A 5,346-nucleotide genomic window follows, 5' to 3' on the forward strand; every position below is an offset into this window, starting at 1 on the left:
CCTGCCCCAAACCCTCCCAGCCCCAAAACCCTCCCTGCCCCAAAACCTCCCAGGCCAATCCCGACCTGTGAGCAGCACTAATAAATGCTGGAGCGATGAAGAGAAAATGTTAAAAAGCTGAGTAGAGACCAAAGGAGGTCCTGACTGGCCCGGCCCTGCTGCAAGCTCCCTCTGACAATTCAATTACACCCGACACTAATTACTGAGCTGGTGGCATCCGCTGCCAGGGCACTGCAGGAAAGGGACAGTGACAGGGGAAGGTGGCAGCAGTGGCACTTCTCACCCAGAGATGCCAAACTGCATCAAGGGAGCGCTGGCAGGGAGTCAGGACCCGGGAGGAGCACAGGGGGAACACGTGGAATGGGAACCACGGGGAGAATCGCCCCAAAATCCTGCCCAGGCACAAGGGAATGAACCAGGAGAAGGGTTGGGATCCAGGCTGGCTCTTTTTAAACCTGCCCTGGGGCACCTGCACTCTGCCCCCAAACCTGGTGCTCCCAGCGTGGGCAGGGACCTGACCAAACCTCTGGTGCTCACCGCCGGGGTCAGAGACCAAACCCAGGGCTCTGAGGGTCCCCACCGGGGTTAAAACCAAACCCAGGTCTCTGATGTGCCAGAAAAGAGCTGAGGAGCTTGTCCCTAACCAGGCAAAAGTCCCTGAAGGGTTAAAGTCCCTCCAAGCCCCTCGAGTGCCAGTGCAGAGCGGAGCCTGCCCTGTGAACAGGGTCACCAAGAGCTCCTGTCATTAATTCCATGTTTAAAACACAGCTTCCCAGCCAAAGGCGTGTTATTCCCCACAAAGCAGCTTAAATTGTCCCTCAGATTTCAACGCAGCCTGCTGTATAAAACATCTTTGTTCTCGGTTTCTCGTCGGGCTGAGAAGCGCTCCCCTCACACAGCCCTCAGCAGCACCCCGAGCTTCCCACAGCCCTGCAGTGCTTCCCTCTGGGAAGGAAAAGCCCCAAAAGGCACCTTTGTCGTTGTTCTTTTCTCTGGAGAGGGAGCCTGGGGAGCCCTGGGAGCAGCACCCTGCCAATTCCAGCTGGGTGGGGGTGCCAGGCTTGGGGAAAGGGGCGGGAGAGGGGAAATTTGGCTTCTCCTCCAGCCCGAGGGAGAAATCCCCGTGCTGTGCCTGGTGTGAGCGGGCAGGAACTGAGCCCTGGAGAGGTCAGGCTTTCCCCAGGGATGCTCTCAGCACCAGTTTGATACTGGGAGGAACCAGTCCAGCCTCAGTTTCCCATCCCAGGCGTGGCACAGGAGCCTCAGATCCCCTCCCTGGGGCTCTGCCAGGGCTGTAGTGTTTATCCAGAACAAACATGGGGCTCCTTCCCACAAGGGGCACAAAGTTCTGAGGAGGAGAATGGTTTGTGACTCTTCTCAAGAGGAATCAGAGGGAGAAATCAGACAAATTCAATCAATTTTTACAAGGAGAGCGGGATGGAAGCAGCGTTGCCTCGCTGTGAGTGTGCTGCTGTGGATTTGGGGGAATCTGGGCCCTTTTGGCTGGTGCAGGTGAACTCCAGGGATGACAAATGAGGCTCCTCGGAGTTTTGTCTTCTCCATCTGCCACGTGAAGAGGACAAGACAAACGAGCTGGGGGAGAGCTCTGTGTGAAAGAGACATTCTGTGGTTAATTCGAGTTCAGGGGACAACTCTCAGGATGTTTCTGTCCGGCCACAGCTCCCTCCAGGTCAGGAGCAAGCCCCAAACCCCAAACCCCGGCAGATCCGGGCTGGAACTGGCTCCCCATGTGGATAATCCATGAATCCAGGCTGGCTCCGGGCACAGCCAGCAGCCAGGAGCAGGGAGCAAAGGCTGCCCAGGCTGTCCCAAAGTGCTCCCTGCTGGCACAGCCACCCTGGCACCCGGGGCTGGGCTCCTCAGCAGCTGCTGGGCAGGAGGTGGGAGGGGTAGGAAACACCAAAACGCTTTTTAAACTCAAATAAAAGGAGGTGGTTTTTGTAAAAAGAGACAAAATAACCCCCCGCCCCCCCAACCAAACAAACACAAACCTCGCCTTGTCACTGTTAAGAATTCCCTCAGAAACACGGTGGGAAATGTGGTTTTTCTGCTGGGGAGTGCCAGAGCTCCCACCTTGCCCTCAGCTGCTGGACCCTGTTTTGGCCTGGGACAAACCCTCTCCAGCCCAGAGAAGAACCAAGGTTCACTTTTGCCTTCAGTTTCCTGATTAAAATGCTTTTTCTCATTATTAACTCCATTTAAGTGCCTATTTTTCAAACACACAGCAGGCTGCAGCTTTCCTTGGGAGTCCAAGGGAGATTTTAAGGCCAGCCATGAATGCTGGAGTTGCCCCTCTCCAGGTTTGGGTGGCACAATTCCCTTTTTGCTTGGGGCTACAGCTGATTTTTCCTTTAGATTCACCAGCCCCATCCCTAAAACCACAATTCCCAGGGCAAGGCAGGCACCAAAAAGTCCATTAAAATAAAGGGGTTAAAAGGTCACCTTTGCCTGGCGCAGATGACTGAAAGGGGCAGGCAGAACTCCAGGCATTTATTATTGGAGCTTTCCCCTGCTCTCCAATAATTTCAATTTTTGCATTCATTAACGCAGCATTACCAATTCCCAGCGTTCCTGCTCGCCCATTCCTTCTCCCGGACAGGATCTCGATTTATTCCAGCCAAATCCTCTGAGGCAGCTTCCGTGCCCCCTCTTTAATGTTCAGCTCTCCTCCCAAGGCTCAGGGGTCACCAGAGTGGCTGCCCTGGGCATCCCCAGCCCTGCACGGGGAAGGAACAGCCCCATTCCCAAATCCAATCCTGGATTTGCCTCCTGGACTGGCTCCACCTGCAGCCCCCTCTGCCCTCTCCCCGCCGACTCAGGCACGAAGTTGTCACGAGGGGACACCAAGTTTGCCACAGCCCATTGTTTAATTTTTTTTTTTTTTAATTTATTTTTCCATTGTCTATTTCAAAAAAGAAGGGGAATTGTTTTGGGAACATCGAAAGCATCTTAAAACCGAGGTGACATTGTCACTGCTGGTGCTTCCATGGCAACCTGCGTTTGTTTCTCGGAGCTGTTCCATGATAATTAATAAAAACCTCCCCTGCACGTGGGCCCTGCTCCGAGCACTGGCACAGCTTCCCTGGGTCACATGGAATTTTCACACTAAGGAACCAGAAAATGGAAGTTTTCTGGCCCGTTCTGGTCACTGGGACCAGGCAGGGCCACCTGATGATGCTCCGGGAAAATCCTTGGGCAGGGAATAACTCTCCCATCCCGGATTCCCTGCCTGCTGCAGGCTCTGGGGGGGTCAGGAATGGGGTCACCCAGCAGAGCAGAGCCTGCAGATGTGGGGACTCTGATCCTGCCAGAGTATTCTACACGGGAAGAAGAGCAGCCTCTCAGCACCTGGATAGGGATGGCCAAGGAAAATTCAGGCGCAGCAAGCCGTGCCTTGGGAATTCAGAGGGGTTTCTCCACAGTTTCAGCTCCAGCCAGAAGCCAGTGGGGGGGTTTGCTGCTCCAGCCTTTCAGGGGATCCATAAAACCAAGTGCTGGGACCCAATAGAGCCATCAAACATCCAGTGGCACTTCCCGAGGAGGAGGAGGAGGAGGAGGAGGAGGAGCAGGGCTGAGCCCCAGGGTCCTGGCTGAGCTCCAGCTGCGATAATTCTGTTCTGCCAAGCTCCATTTCTACCTGCAGCTCCAATTGGACACGGGGCTTGGAGGATTTTTCTGTGAGAAGCATTTCTGGCCCTTTTTCCTGCTGACCGGACTCTTCAAATAAAATAAAGAAAACCCCACAAAATCCCAATTTCTCCCACCTCCCTGCTAAGTCTGGGAGGAATCAGCCACCCCAGGCTCTGCCAGGTGAGCTCAGTGCCACTCCCTGTCCCCAGCGGGGAATACCCAGAGATCATCAAGGAGTGTGAATGAGGGCTCTGAAAGGGAGAAACCCCGGCTGGAGCTGTGTCCTGGTGGCATTCGAGGGGCTGGAGAGACTGAATGGTGGCTCTGGCAGGGCACAGCCACATCTGCGGGCAGGAACTGCCCCAGCCACGCACCCAGGGATGGCTGGAACGTTCCCACATCCCTGGGAATTCCCGTGAAAAGGGGGCTGGTGAGTCCCAGCTGGCTGAGCTCAGCTCAGGGTGGGTCTGTGGTGCCAGAGCCCATCAGGAGCTTTCCCTGTGGTTCCCCACCCTGGCAGCACCTGCGGCTTGGACTGGGCTCAATCCCCTCTCACCAGCTCAGAGCTGCAAAGCCGGGAGCCAAAATCCCAGCAGCCAAAACCCCAGGGGCCAGAGCTGCTCCTCGGAGCCTGCCTGGGAGCATCAGAGGGCGATGAGGAGATCCCCAGGCTGCACCAATTGCCCACGGAGTGCCAGAGCTTCCTGTGCCAAAGGGTCGGGATCATCCCGGTTCTCTCCCCCTGATGATCCCTCCCGATCCTTCCTCCCCTGCCAGGGCTGCTGCTGCTGCTGGGGGCAGCAGAGCTGTCAGATCAGGCACTTCCAGAGCCTTTGTCAGCTCGGAGATGGAGCAGCAGCGTTTATCTCGGTGTCAGAGCCCCGCTCTGCTCCCTGCCAGGATCCCTCCACCGTGTGCCAGCTCTCCTCGGCTGCAGCTGCTTTTGGCTGCTCCCTCCTTTTCATTGCTGGTGTCACCTCATGCTTTTCCCTCTCTCCTGCAGAACACCCCAGTCTCATCCCCCTGATGAGGACACAGCCCAGGGAGTGTCTGCAGGGCCTTGCAGCATTTATTGGAGCCCAGACCCAGCAAGGCCTCGCTCAAAGGGTTTTGTTTCCATCTGTGCAGTTCAACATCCGCTCCTCTAACACCTGCAGGGCGTGCCACATCTGGGACAGCGCCTTTCCTGCCGGGCTCTCGAGGCTTTTTCTCAAGGTCGTGGCTTGTCATTCTCGTTTTGAAGGGGAAAAAAAAAACCCAACAACTTCAAAGCACAGACAGGTTAAATGTTCTGCCTGAAACCACAGCGAGGGTGAGCGGCGGGGCTGGGAGAGCTCAGGGTCTCTTCCCACCCTCAGTACAACAAATCATCCTCACAGGAGGGTCACAACGTTAAGAGAGATTCCCGATGCCCTTCCAAGTTACCTCTCAGCAGAGGGAAACGGTGAAAATGCAGGATTCAGCATGGAAAACACCCTCACAGGCTCTGGCTTGCCTGCAGTGAGCTTGTCCCTGCACGGCTGGGACAGGAAGGCTCAGCAGCATCCCTTGGACCCGGAATGAGGAGGGAAACTCTTGCTGGGATGCCCAGGGAAGGTCCCTGTCCCTGCTGCTGCCACTCACCTGAGGATTGTCCCTGGGTGGGCACAGGCAGAGGATTTGGGGTGACACCTCCCAGCACAGACAGAGGATTTG

Source organism: Corvus kubaryi, unplaced genomic scaffold, assembly GCF_017639235.1.
Source record: "Corvus kubaryi isolate FWS band 111438036 unplaced genomic scaffold, C.kubaryi_AGA036_p1.0 split3-37304, whole genome shotgun sequence".
In the NCBI taxonomy this organism is placed as follows: Eukaryota; Metazoa; Chordata; class Aves; order Passeriformes; family Corvidae; genus Corvus; species Corvus kubaryi.